General features: G+C 42.0%; 1 protein-coding gene and 1 long non-coding RNA gene across 2 annotated transcripts in view; one reads left to right on the top strand and one right to left on the bottom strand.

Annotated features, from left to right (window-relative positions):
- The window catches only part of LOC143740863 (intracellular hyaluronan-binding protein 4), a 159,276-nt gene that overhangs the window by 132,912 nt on the left and 10,794 nt on the right, over positions 1 to 15,570 (top strand). The gene's annotated exons all lie outside the window — the stretch shown is intronic.
- On the bottom strand, positions 2,537 to 3,425 carry LOC143740688 (uncharacterized). The gene is made up of 3 exons (XR_013204876.1): positions 3,357 to 3,425; positions 3,200 to 3,255; positions 2,537 to 2,718 (listed from the first exon to the last, which is right to left on the bottom strand). It is a non-coding gene; the product is annotated as an uncharacterized LOC143740688 (long non-coding RNA).

The raw sequence follows: 15,570 nt of genomic DNA on the forward strand, positions 1-15,570 counted from the left end.
ATTGAAACAAAACAGAGTAGATGTCAAGTCTTTGAGAAAATGTTTTAGGAGTTGCAAACATGTCGTTTTTTCCCTTTCTCTCTCACAGACACAACACATCAGTTACACCTTTTTAAATTCTTCATTGCAGGTGCACAAATCCTATTCTACAAATTACCAAACTCACAGGGTCATATTTTTGTTGAGAACAGTACAATTTTGGCCAATCATGCACCTTTCTTTGTGTATAATTTTGTGAATCATCTATACTGTTTGGCTATTCTCATGTGGTAACACTTCACTTTTCATTCCATTGACTTCCATTCATTTACATGTGAATGTGGGAGATTGGAAATGCTAGCTCTCGCAAAGTTTCATATTTTACTGCATTCCAGTTCAAGTCTGGTGAACTCCGACCTGTGAATTTGCTCTACATGAGAACGTGTGGCCAGTAGAGGATCAATACATGAAGGTGTGACCTCTTGGCTGACTTAAAAGAATGATATTTTTGTTGTAAAGTCATATGCTCAAACCCCTTGTGTGATCGTGGCTTAAATGTGAGCTATACATTTCTTAATTTGTGATTTGTAAAATAGTATTTGTGCACCTCCAATGAAGAATTTGAAAAGCTGTAACTTCTGTGTTTGTGAGAGAGAAAAAAGTTTGAAACTTCTATTAAAAAAAAAAAAAAAAAAACTTTCTCGGTGACTTTAAATTGACTGATGTGTGACTTTACACCTACAGACTCCACTGCCACATGTGCTCAGTTTTGCTATAATAATACCCTCACAGAACATGATAGTAATCAGCCATCCATGCAAAAGCAGAGGTCGTGTGGTGTACAGGTACATCGGTCCAGGCCAACATCTGATGCCTTCCGCTGGGATCCCAGAAAACCTGCAATACAAAAATAGTACAGTTAAAAATCTATCATACATACATCTCATCTGGTATCACAAATTATCATTCCAGGTTCAATTTAAGATATGCTCACTATTAGGGCTGCACGATATTGAAAAACTTAAATAAATATTTTGTTCTCCTGCTATATATATGGCGATATAAAAACAATTTGATCAGAATATTTATTTAGGTCTATTTGAAAAGAATTAATTATTATAGAATAATTGGGGAGATTTTGTAGAGAAGTGAATCTGCATTAGGGCTGGACCCGAATATTCAAATATTCGTTCGGTGGGTTGGTATTCGATTTGAAAATGTGACATTCGAATATTCGGGTTTTTTTGCACACCTGGCATCGAAATATGGCACCGCGCTTGAATATGTTTTACACTATAAAATCTGGTGAAATATAATACTTAACATATAACTTTGTTATAGCTACTTAATAAATATATTTGCTTATAATATATGGCATTTTGTGAGAAGTCCAGAGAACTAAGATTAACAGTTAACGGCAAATATAAAATGTCCATGCATTTACAACCCTCATTTGGATAAAAACAATGGTAGAAAACTTGAATCAATCACATAGGAAAGCCTGTCAGTGATGTGCTGCAAAGTAAAAGGAAATACACAGATAACAGTAAAACTATTTCATAGTTGAGTCATATTATAATAAAGACATTTAATTATACATTTTTTTAAAGATCTTGTAAATAACAACAATATTATTAGTAGTATATAAATGCTAGAAAATGTTCATCATGAGCTGTTGGCATGTAAATGAACATAATGAGAATAGAGAGTGAAAAAAAAACAGTTCTAAACTTTTCAATCAAGTACCAGCTCCTGTTGTAAAGTTATAGTACACAGGACACACACATGAGAGGTAAAGCCTCTCCCTACTCTTACAAAATTACAAACAACCAGCCTGAAAAACACAAGGAGTATGAAGAACATATAACGTCCAAGCTTATAGATACTGCGGTCTTCCTTAGTTTGGCCACAGGGCCAGTTAATACTGGGTTTCGGTACCGATCCCTACATATGGATGAGTTCATACGGATGAAAGCCTGTTGTGTTCGGTCTCTTGATTTGTGATAATGGCAGCTATTGTGAAACTCACCTTCTTCATGTACTGAGCGTGGATGGCATCAAGATCTTGTCCTGAAGAATCACACGGCCAAACACTAGGGATTATATCTCATCTGGTAACAAGAGCATAGCCATAACTTTAAGAGCTCTAATGATATCTTTACCCCTGATATTGCATTGGGGATATAAATTCAAACATTTTAAAGGCTAAGAGTATGAGCCACGAGTAAGCTGGCCAGATATCTGTGAAAAATAACTTGCATGCCTAAAGTTGTCGACACCCTGAACCACATTCAGCATTTATAAGTAAAATGAATTTCAGTATTTATCAATAAAACATACATACGAATAAATAAATACCTTTGAGTTGGACAGTATGGTGTCTGTCTCATTGGCCAACATAATTCAAGACACACCTAGAGAAATAAAATAAAACATACCAATGACCATGATATTATCATAATAGTTAAATGAATTATTATAACAATGACCATTAAATTTGTCACTTATTATTAGCTGATTATCTAGCCTACAGGGTTCTCAAGGACAATTCCACTGAAAAAACCTGGGGTTAATGATTTCTAAAATGTGAGACTTCTTTCAAAAGCATAAATCTTACAGACCCCAAACTTTTGAACAGTAGAGCACTGTATGTTTGAGGTTTTGCTTACTAATCATATGGTTCATAGCCGTGGAGATTGTTTTGGACAGGGGGGTGCAGCAGGCCATCAACATGATGATCTAGGAACATAACATGCAATTTGTCACAGAGCCAACAATGTTAAATAGGATTTACAATAGAACATAGGGTTTATTACAAGGAACCAAGCTAGGCAGAGGTGAAATGCAGAAAAGAGAAAGAATATATATATATATATATATATATATATATAATCTTAAGATAATAGATATTGTGAAATAAATGCATATGAAATTATTATGATGATGATTAAACAATAATTCACCCTTTATTGTAGTTTTTTTTCTGTCGCTCCTGAAATCACATTTTTTTTATCAATATTTGTAAGTGACGTCACTGATTAACAGCACAGTGCATTCTATTAGCTAAATAAATTAGCTTACTTCCAATCACCCATTAACAAATTACCAGCAAAACAAAACTATCAAAAACTGTTATCTACACAAAGATGTGGATAAAACCCCAAACTTATATAAACAAGAGCTAAGTTAAGTCTGTAGAGTTAGCCTTAACTTAAGTTACCTCTTCTGAAAACGGTTGAGATGCTAACGGACTTTTTCGAAGACACAAAACCATTTCTATAAAGTAAATATTCAACAGAAGCTTATCAGTTACACTTAAGAAAGGTGTCAGGAACGTTTGTATGTATTATTTGTGTGATTTTTTTTACTAAACTTACCTAAAAGCAGTGAAAACAACAGCGAGAGACGGGAGTTTTGGTGTTTGTCAGTTGATGACGTTTCCATCTGCTCTCGCGCGCGCTGCAGTCTTTAAACTCGAACGTTTACGCGCACGCGCATTAAAACACTTAAAAGGCACGCAGCATATAAATAAACATCTAGAATTAAAACATATAACATAATTTAAAATATCATTAATATTAAATCATGAATTTAAAACTCATTGTGTATAGTTCTATGACCCAATATCGTGCAAAATGCCACCCCTGCAGCAGGTGATAGTGGGACAAAGTGGCACTTAGTTTAAGAATTTAACACAACCTCTTTATTTTATTTGTAAACGTGCTTGCAATATTTTTTATACCATCACTTTGCTTTTGATTTTATTTATATTATATATATATATATATATATATATATATATATATATATATATATATAATTGCATTCATAGTGTAACTTAAGTGTCAAACTACTTTTCAGACATACATAAAGAAAATCACATTGTAACAATTTAAAATGTTATTTGTCTATTTTTTTAAAGGTGGAAAGTATTAAGGAGACACACAAGTTTTGGGTGAGGGGGTGTCGATGAGGAAGAGGGGGTGTCTAGGGTGTGGGGGGAATGTAAATGTAGGTGTGCCACAGTGCAGATGTTTTGGTGTAGTGCTGCTGTGTTTCTGTCTAACTGTCAGTTGTTCTCCCCTAACTGCAGTCTTCAATGACACAATCAGTTTTATGTTTGTGTAATTTGTGAATGGAACTTAAAGTAAAATAAACCTGTATCAGATTATGTGTATCATGTGTTTGGTGTCTTAAGATATTGTACAGCTTATCTAGTTTTGTGATTACATATGACATTAAATTGGTCATTGTATAGAGAGATTAGTTTCACTTTTAATTTGTGAACAAGTCTATTCACAACTGAAACACTTATTAAAAATAAAAAAGCTGACTATACTTGGTCAGACAACTATGGTGAATGTGTTTGTTCAAACGATATTTGAATCTGAATCGAGTCTGGGTATGCTACAGATTTATGCTATAATTTATTTTAATACTTAATTTATTATAATTTAATTTAATAATTGTAATATAATTTTGTTTAATACTGTTTAGATATACTGTTGTATTAACCACTATAATAATTTAGGCTGTACCATCTAGCCAGCCTAACTATGATGCTAAAACCTTATCTGTATATGGACTATGGAATCTGATTAATTTGTAATTAGGTAAGATGTTCATCAGCTTGGCCAGGCTGGGAGGCCAGCTGAAACCACCTGACCACCAACTTGACCAGGCTGGGAGACCAGCTTGACCATCTAAGCCAGGCTGGGAGACCAGCTAAGCCAGGCTGGGAGACCAGCTAAATCAGGCTGGGAGACCAGCTTGACCAGCTAAGTCAGGCTGGGAGACCAGCTGACCACCAATTTGACCAGGCTGGGAGACCAGCTTGACCAGCTAAGTCAGGCTGGGAGACCAGCTGACCACCAACTTGACCAGGCTGGGAGACCAGCTTGACCAGCTAAGCCAGGCTGGGAGACCAGCTGACCACCAAATTGACCAGGCTGGAAGACCAGCTTGACCAGCTAAGCCAGCCTGGGAGACCAACTAAAACCAGCTACTTCCAGCTTAAACCAGCTAAGACCAGCCAACCAGCCTAGGCTGGTTTTAGCTGGATTTGTCAGCAGGGGTTAGCCATGATTTATGAGGCATTTGCCCTGTCGATCGTGAGACCGATTACAGAAGTTCACAATACACCAATACTGAACCATTTTCCTAAAAATAAACTAAATTAAACCTAATTTTATCTAATGACCAACGTAATTACTCACTGCCTACTATATACAGTACATCTACTTCTGTACCGTGATTCCCACAATGCATCGTGACGAAACGATCCCGAGCTCTATATAGTGCTTGCATAGTGCACACTTGTAGCTGTTATGTATCTTTGGAAGTCCTTGAAGTTAATGGGTTTCAAAGCGCCGCACATTCTGCGTCCTGTCTGAAAGGCGCTTCAATCCTCGGCACGCGCAAGTGCACAATCAACCGCCCCACATTATTTTTGTGTATAATATGCATAAAAAATTGTGGCTGTGGGTAGACTTCCCATCTTAGACAGAGACTAGGTCTAACAAGCCTCTCCTTTTTACAAGAGAGACTCAACTGAATCTCTTCCCTGTCTGGATAGCAAACTGCATGTCACAGTCAGCGGTTTATGTATTAAAGCTTATAACTGTTTCCTAAGAGCTGCATTAGCACTGCATCATTTAGCTTGTGCATATAGTTTCGATTTGACCACAGGTATTACAGCAACAATAATACTTGAAAGTTCTCATGCTCAGTATTACAAATGGGACAAATCAATTTAGGCAAAATTGTCATTTTATAGAGTAAAAACACATTTAATTTTGAACCTAGCTCACTTTGTCTCTACAAGCTTGTAAATAATGAACATCTTAAATCTTTATTAGTGTTACCTTGGTGATCGTACTGGCACAAGAGACTTTTAAAAAAATAGCACTGTCAGAGCTCTGCATATTGTTATTGCTCTGCCAAATAGTAAGACACGATGACAGCAAGGAATCTGATCATGTATTTTGAGCCTGACATATAATGACCTTACCATGCATCTACTCAAACCTAGCGCTTATAACTGCTGCCAATGTAAGGATGATTTAAAGTAGTTAGCAAGTTTTCTCTGCCAAACTGTATGTATGTGTAATTTTGTGCAGATGGGTGGACCGATGAGTGCTGAGTCGCTGGTGTGGTTTATGGTTTAACATTGACCAAGCAGCCAGATGCAATGTGAAGGATGTGGTTTTCAGACATGAACTTCATATCATTATGGGAAAGAGTATAATGTTTTTTTCTTTTTCTATCCTGATTTACAGCTATCTGAATTTTCATTCGTACAGATGTAGCGAGCTGCGAGAGAGACCAATTACGTCCCGTAGGAATAATTTCGGTAAGTACTACATCTTAAATATACAGAAAGTGCAAACTTAAATAACCTCTTGCCTACCACATTTGTACAAATTTGTTAAAAGATCTATGTATCTGCATGGGGAGCGATTGGTTTGCTTGGAAATACAATGTGGTCTTCGCACAAATAATTTCAAAACGGAATTTACTTAAACCTTATTGGCACAAAGTGAACAGAAAACAGATTGAGCTGTACTGTGAATGTAAACATTTCGTGAGAGATATTTTATCCCCTCCTCAGAGGTCTTGATTTATACACACTGGTCGCACACAGTTCCTCGACTTCAGTTTTTCCATATGCCGTCTCAGAGTGCCAGATTATCTAAACTCCTGGAGACGGCTGAAATGAATATTTCTCTTGGCTCTGTACTTGTCAGAATGAAATTAGGCGTTCGCTAAAATAACGCCTGGTGTCAAAGTTGTACATTGTCTCAGGAATCTTCTGTCTGCCAAGAGGAGGGAGAGGTGTGAGAAGAGGGAGTTACCCTGCTGTCTTTCATTTAGAGCAGTGCTTCTCTAACTGGGGTACGCCAATTGCCCCAGGTGGTACATGGCAGGACTCTGGGAATTGACTATACTATTTAATTTAACTTGGTATTTGTATTTTTCTGTGTTTTATTTCGATGGAAGCCCATATCTGCTTCAGACTAAAAAATAAATAAAAAGATGATTGTGACCTGATCTTATTAATTACAATGTTTTTCTTGTAATTGTGACTTAAGTTTGTATATCTTATTGTGCAATTGCAATTGCGACTTTAAATCTCACAATGTAACTTTATTTCTTACAATTTTGACTTTATATGTCTCATTGTGACATTATACCTGGTAATTGTGACTATAAATCTCACAGTGTGAGTTAATATCTTGAATTTGCAACATTATTTGTCACAATGTGACTTCACATCCTGCAAATGCAACGTTATTTCTATGTGACTGACTACTATACCCCGGTTTCATAGTGTAACTGGCCCAATTCTGACCACCAGGCCCTACTATGATCTGCGTTGTGTTGTGTTGTGTAGCTGAAGGAAGACACGGGACAACTGGATCCGCTGCTGATCTGGAGAGTTTATTTTTTGTGGATATTCGGAAGCATGTAGATGCTGGATGAAATAAAGAGAGTACAGCATGAAATGTTTGCTTCTGCGATTTGAACACCTCTCCTCAGCGCACTCAAAGCGGACGCACATCACAATAACAGTAAATAATCGAATTAACAATAAAATGGATGAAAAACAATATTTAAGGAAAATAAACTGTCACAATAAACAAAAGTGAGCCATACCTGGATGAAATAAAGAGAGTACAGCATGAAATGTTTACTTCTACGATTTGAACACCTGCACAGATCAAAGACCAATTAATTAATTGGCCAAAATCACCGCATTCAGTCGACGCACACACATTCACTCAAACCGCTGTACTCAACTATAAAACGTACTCGGTTACTAACGTAACCTCGGTTCTCTCTAGAGAGGGAACTAGTACTGCGTAATATCTTACGCAATGGGGAAAACCTGTTTTCCACGAGATATTGAAGCCAAAAATTATCCTTAATTTTGAATCAATGTAAAACGCGTTGTCACAGCATGCAGACATAGGCAAGGAGGCTCGCGTGCCTATTGGCTGACCTGTGGCAACAGCAGCAGCCTATCGAGAGAGGACCTGTGTGACGTGATACCCAATGGGGGTGCTCCGCGCCCATTTACGTCACGTCCCGCCAGAATAGGCGTGGCCTTGGTCTATAATATAACTCGACAGGCTGATACAAACTGGTTTTCATCGCTGAAGCGAACCAGAGCTGTTGTATGCACGGCAAGATACGCAGTACTCGTTGCCTCTCTAGAGAGAACCGAGGTTACGTTAGTAACCGAGTACGTTCTCTTACGAGAGTATCTCTCGTACTGCGTAATATCTTATGCTACAGGGAACACAATGCAACGCGCCATGCGTACTGGGATCCGACACCAAAGTCCCAAGGGCAGTAGCCCGGGGCTCATATAGTGCATAATCACCATAGACTCACGGAGAGTCGGAGAGGAGAGGCTGCAAGCATCGTTCCCCATGAAATAGCATCCTACAGGAGCTAGTTATGTTAACAACAGTGTTTCACGCAGACAGGGTGATCGTGTTCAGCCTGAACTGGGTAGCAGCACGGGTTATTCAACACCCATGGAGCTGTTCTATCGATCAGTGAGCGATACAAAGCAAAACTCATCATTCTGCGCTGGCGCAGCGGGGCAGACAGTACTGAATTCTAGACCGACAGCAGCTTGGCCTGTAAGGCGGGAACCTCTAGGTTATAAGATCTTATAAATGTAGACTGCGAGGCCCAGCCTGCCGCCAGACAGATATCTTGCAAGGAAATCATGCTAGAACACGCCCACGACGAGGCCACGCCTCTCGTTGAGTGCGCTCTGACACCCAAAGGACACTGCAGGCCCTTTTTTGATACAGCCAGTCCCTTGGAGCGTCCGCCAAACAAAACGAAGAGCTGCTCGGTCTGTCTGAAGACAGACGAGCGAGACACATAAGCTCTCAGTGCCCTGACAGGGCAGAGGAGACTCGCATCATGAACCGGGAGGGCGCACAGGGAAATATCCTGGGCCCTAAACGGTGTGTTGAGGGATTTGGGCACATACCCGTGCTTTGGTTTGAGTATGACTTTTGAGTCATTAGGCCCAAACTCCATACATGACGCGCTTACTGAAAGCGCTTGTAAGTCCCCTATGCGCTTAACTGAAACGAGAGCCATAAGAAACACCGTTTTGAAAGACAGATGTTTCATGTCTAACAAATGGATTGGCTCGAATGGGGCACCTTTCATGGCCTCCAAAACCGTAGAAAGGTCCCACACAGGGACTGAGGGGGGTCTGGGAGGATTTAGCCTCCGAGTTATCAGATTCAGGTGACCAGGCACATGCGCTGCCTTCAGTGAAAGCAGGTTGTGCTGAGCCCAGACCAGGAGGCGTTCCGTCAGTCTGTAAAGGTTTCGGGACCTGATGCCACCCTGGCGATTTATGTATGCCACCACTGACATGTTGTCCGACCGGACCAAGACGTGGTGGCCTTTTATCTGGGGACAAAAGCACCTTAGCGCATTGTCGACTGCCAACATTTCCAGACAGTTTATGTGTAGAAGCTTTTCCCGTTCTGACCACTGGGCAAAGAACGATCTGCCCTCGAGCAGCGCTCCCCATCCCAAGGTGGAGGCGTTCGTGGACACCACCGTCACACTCGAGGGAGTCCCCAGACTCACGCCTGACTGATACCAGTCGGCTATTTTCCAAGGTTCCAGAGCCGAAACGCGATTCATGTCGACCCTGAGACGAAACAGACCAGAGGTCCATGCCCGGGGTGGAACTCGCACTTTCAGCCATAACTGCAGTGGGCGCTTGCGAAGCAGGCCCAGCTGATGTACTGAAGATGCTGAGGCCATGAGGCCCAGCATTTTCTGAAACCTTTTGAGCGGGACAATAGAGCCGCGGCGGAAGGATTTTGCGGCGCGCTGAATGTCCAGTCCGCGCTCCGGCGACAGACGTGCTGTCATAGACAGCGAGTCCAACACTGTTCCCAGAAAAGACATTTTCTGGCTGGGAAACAGCAAACTCTTCGCCCAGTTGACTGTGAGACCCAGATTCTCGAGATGCTCGATTAATGTGATTCTGTGTTCTATGAGCTCTGAGTGTGATCGAGCTAGAATCAGCCAATCGTCCAAGTAGTTCAAAACTCGCATGCCCTGAAGTCTCAGGGGTGCGAGAGCCGCGTCCATGCACTTCGTAAATGTACGGGGTGCTAGGGACAGGCCGAACGGTAGGACTGTGTATTGATATGCCTGGGCCTCGAAGGCGAATCTCAAGAATCGCCTGTGACGTGACGCTATTTCTATTTGGAAATTGGCGTCTTTCAGATCTATTGACATAAACCAGTCTTCCTGGCGAACTTGCGCGAGGATTTTCCTGGTTGTCAGGTCAGGTTGTCCTGGCTGTTTCGAGCGACCTGCTGTGGAGCTAGAGCGCTTCGGGAGGAAGTGCTTCATCGCCTGTGATGTCTTTTGAACCTCCTGGAATCTGTCCTCGAAATCTTTGACCGCAGATCCGAAGAGGCCAGCTGACGAAATGGGCGCGTTGAGAAACACAGCGCGTTCCGAATCCGTCATCTCAGACAGCGTCAACCACAGGTGTCTCTCAGTCACGGTGAGAGAGGCCATGTTCCGCCCAATGGCCTGTGCAGCAGATTTCGCAGCGCGTAGAGCCAGGTCTGTAGCGCTCCTTAAATCCGTGACCCTGATAGATTCCGCGCCTTCCTCGTCCATTTTACAGAGAAGGTCGGCCTGGAAGATCTGCAGGATGGCCATTGTGTGCAGCGCTGACACAGCTTGCCCTGCGGCGGTGTAAGCGCGACCGTGCATGACTGACGTCACTCGGCAGGCTTTAGATGGCAGCACCGTCTGAGCCTGCCTTCCAGCAGAGGGCGGGCAGAGATGGGATGCTACCGCTGCTTCCACTGGAGGAAGAGAAAGGTACCCTCTATCTTTCGCACCGTCCACAGTGGAGAATGCAGCAGAGACAGAGGTACGCATCCTGGCGTTCCAGGACCTCGCGACTTGTGGGGGTGGGGACAGTGGGGGAAGGTCCACAGAGCTCGCCCAATCCTCACTGTCTGATGCCAGGATAGAACAGGCCTCGGCTGTTTCGTCGATCTCAATGGCTGAAGCGGTGGCAGACGGCAGCCGTTGTCCGTCGGTGAGCGACTCGAGCGATGCCGGCGAAGCTGGCGGGCGAACCGGCGAGCTTTGGCGGGCAGGAGAAGGCTCGGGGCCGCGCTGAGCACGGCGCTTTTTACGGCACGGCGCTACAGCGGGCTGAAGTGCAGGCTCTGAAAAGGATGCCAGGCGAGTTCTCAGAGTCACCATAGGCATCAGCTCACAGTGAGGGCATCCGCAGTCGACGAGAGCAAGAGCCGCATGATCCTCACCCAGGCAGGAAACGCAGATGACATGGCGGTCCCCGTCGCTGAGTGTGGCCCGGCACGAGCCACAGGATCTTTGCATCTTTAAAAAGACGCAGCTCTTTTAGGAGAGAGATATAGACAGAGAGAGAGTGTGAGTCGCAGCGGCGAACACACACTCTTAGCAGTAAAGGATATAAACGCCGGAAAACGTAGCAGGTACGGCGGCTGAAGGCGGCGAGGTGAAGGCCAGCGGCTTCAGGCTCGAAGGCTCATCCCGCAGAAGGCTTTTCTCAGACGGCGCGGCTTCTCACTCCGGATCCAGCGATGCAGTACTCCTTCGCTGAAGAGATGAAAATCAGTTTGTATCAGCCTGTCGAGTTATATTTATAGGCCAAGGCCACGCCTATTCTGGCGAGATGTGGCGTAAATGGGTGCGAAGCGCCCCCATTGGGTATCACGTCACGCAGGGCCTCTCTCGATAGGCTGCTGCTGTTGCCACAGGTCAGCTAATAGGCACGCGAGCCGCCTTGCCTATGTCTGCATGCTGTCGCAATGCGTTTTACATTGATTCAAAATTAAGGATAATTTTTCGCTTCAATATCTCGTGGAAAAGAGGTTTTCCCCATAGCGTAAGATATTACGCAGTACGAGAGATAATCAAGTAAGAGAACTATTATATCCAATCCATCCATGCATAAAACACTTCGTAATACATTTCTAACACTCTTAACATGAATATAATTAAACATTATGTACTCAATCCAACTGAAACTGAAGTTTTCCATCTGAAAACTTTGACACTTTGTATTGAAAGAGGACCGCTAGCTGCTTACCTCTCCTCAGCGCACTCAAAGCAGACAGAGGACGCAGCACGGGCAGAACAGAAATGACGTCATGACGCCAGTACAATTAATCAACTATTTTTCCGAAATAATACTGATAAAAGTCCAAAACTAAATTATGTATTTTTAAACAAAATAATATGAAGTAAATAAAAACTGACAGGAAGGATTATTAGTGAAATATTCATTTACATTGTTAATATACACTATGAATATAAACATCCGTCAAAATAGCAAGGCTTAAAGGGATAGTTCACCCAAATATGAAAAATGCTGTCATCATTTACTTGGTGAAATATCACTTTAATCTTATTTAATCTCAAGATGCACCCATTGTTTTGTCTCAAGATGCACACCAGTAACGCTTTCTTTCTAAGGCACGTTTATAGCTACTTAAATGTCCTAATCAAACTAAGGCATAATCCTGGCTTAGTCTAAGCCCTGTCTGTGAAACCAGGCCATTATCTCACATTTGCGTCTATCTCTTACAATGTCACTTTCTATCTCACAATTGCGACTTTAATTGTCACAATTGAGACTACAAATGTCACAATGTGACTTAATTTAGAATTTCACTCTCCATCAAGCGATCTGTTTAAATAGGCTAATATAATGCTTTATTGACTGATTTTAAGAGTGTACATTTAGATATTTAAAAAGCTGTTCCATTTTACAATGATAAGCTGATTTGGTGGAATTATATATACTGTGTGTGTGTGTGTGTGTGTGTGTGTGTGTGTGTGTGTGTGTGTGTGTGTGTGTGTGTGTGTGTGTGTGTGTGTGTGTGTGTGTGTGTGTGTGTGTGTGTGTGTGTGTGTGTGTGTGTGTGTGTGTGTGAGGCACACACACATTGTGCACCAATGCATTTAGGGGTGTGGTCCTGGTCAAGACAATCTCCTGAACTCCAAACTGAATGTCAGAATGGGAAAGGTGATTTAAGCAATTTTGAGCGTGGCATGGTTGTTGGTGCCAGACGGGCCGGTCTGAGTATTTCACAATCTGCTCAGTTACTGGGATTTTCACACACAACCATTTCTAGGGTTTACAAAGAATGGTGTGAAAAGGGAAAAACATCCAGTATGCGGCAGTCCTGTGGGCGAAAATGCCTTGTTGATGCTAGAGGTCAGAGGAGAATGGGATGACTGATTCAAGCTGATAGAAGAGCAGCTTTGACTGAAATAACCACTCGTTACAACCGAGGTATGCAGCAAAGCATTTGTGAAGCCACAACACGCACAACCTTGAGGCGGATGAGCTACAAAAGCAGAAGACCCCACCGGGTACTACTCATCTCCACTACAAATAGGAAAAAGAGGCTACAATTTGCAAGAGCTCACCAGAGTCTCGATTTCTGTTGAGACATTCAGATGGTAGAGTCAGAATTTGGCGTAAACAGAATGAGAACATGGATCCATCATGCCTTGTTACCACTGTGCAGGCTGGTGGTGGTGGTGTAATGGTGTGGGGGATGTTTTCTTGGCACACTTTAGGCCCCTTATTGCCAATTGGGCATCTTTTAAATGCCACGGCCTACCTGAGCATTGTTTCTGACCATGGCCATCCCTTTATGGCCACCATGTACCCATCCTCTGATGGCTACTTCCAGCAGGATAATGCACCATGTCACAAAGCTCGAATCATTTCAAATTGGTTTCTTGAACATGACATCTTGAACTATGACCCAATAGAGCATCTTTGGGATGTGGTGGAACGGGAGCTTCGTGCCCTGGATGTGCATCCCACAAATCTCCATCAACTGCAAGATGCTATCCTATCAATATGGGCCAACATTTCTAAAGAATGCTTTCAGCACCTTGTTGAATCAATGCCACATAGAATTAAGGCAGTTCTGAAGGTGAAAGGGGGTCAAACACAGTATTAGTATGGTGTTCCTAATAATCCTTTAGGTGAGTGTATATATCTCAGTCTGGCGAGTGAAAAAAAAAATTTACTAGCCAATGGCGATTCTATTGCCAAGGTGTGCATAGAGGGTTGGTTGCATCAAAGATGTCTTTTTATGTACTGCTTTTTGCAGCGTTGGGACTGCAAACTGCCAGTAGAAAAGCTGTTCTAAAACGTTTTCTACCCTTAAAATGCTATTGGTCTCAAGCATTAAAACAAAATGACAGTGAAAGGGGTTTAAATAATAATTACCCCTGTAACTTTCTTATCTAGATATATTTTTAAAACAGCTTTGCAACCTCGAGTCTGGTTTCAGGCCTATTTGGTAGGCAAAAAGACTAACAGCAAAGCCTCCCTATTTGTGTTAATAAAGCCTGTTGGATTATTTTCAATCTAAGAAACACTGGATCTCAATTTCCTTGTTGACATCTGGTAAAAGAATCACAGCAGTGAAATATCGATTAGTCAATCATAAAACGGTAATGAGAGATGACATATCCGTTTGCATGTGGTTAGCAAAAGCCAGTGAGTTATTAATCACATAGCAGATTTAGCAAGGCATACTGAAATTGTGTTGCATGTCAACATTTGGCTTCCCCCACCCAAAACATGTGCTCCAAATGAGGCTTTAAATGCGTTTCCCTGCTATTCCAAGAGAGCAGCGGGATCTGATGGAGTGTTGCCTTCAGACTGCCAACAGGTCACGAATCAGAGGAGGGCGAATAAAATCAATGCTTCATATCTAACAACGTGCTTCATTCATCATCGCTAACCTTTATTTACGATGTCTGGTCGCCTAATACATGTCAGGACTCTCAGAACCAAATATTCGATCCAACCCATCAATATTTATGAGATTTTCTCCCATTTATGTACAGCATTACGTCAGTATTGTTTAATTGCTTGTTCGGTTAAATTCACGATAGAGTCTATGCCACGTTATGCAAAGAATTATGACCCATAACAATGTTTTGTTGCCTTTTTTTGTGTCTACGGTTTACCAACAAGGCTGTTAAACCCAAATCCAAACACATAAAACAATTCTCATTTTATGCTCAGATTTGCAACATTATGTCAAGCTCGACTTCATCCAAGGCCCACAGGACCAGCTGTGTTTAAGTCCAGGCTTTGTACAGTATCAGAGGTGCTGGAACTGTGTCAAGAAAAAGATGTAATGAGATCTAAGGCAATGAACAAATGTCCCTGGGAGATTTACTCCAGCCAAACGGCACAGGCTGACCATAGTTCAAACCTTCAGTCTGATTTATGTGCTACTTTATCTGATTTAATGAGCATTTCAACAATTAGCTTAGCCTGTATCAGAGCGCTCAGAGCGGCCTATCAGTCATGACCTGCGAAAATGCAGCTGCTTTTTTAACGATGGCAAACATGGGGTTTCGTTTTAATGGGCGGATCTTACAGCTCGGTCACAGGCGAGGCTCATTATGCCATCTTGTTAGAGGAGCCGTCATTTCACCCCTCTTTTTCACCATTTCAGCCACTGACTTTTAGCGGAATAATAT

The sequence above is a fragment of the Siphateles boraxobius genome, unplaced genomic scaffold (genome assembly GCF_051911475.1).
Source record: "Siphateles boraxobius isolate OS27281-9 unplaced genomic scaffold, OSU_SipBor_1 18, whole genome shotgun sequence".
Lineage (NCBI taxonomy): Eukaryota > Metazoa > Chordata > Actinopteri > Cypriniformes > Leuciscidae > Siphateles > Siphateles boraxobius.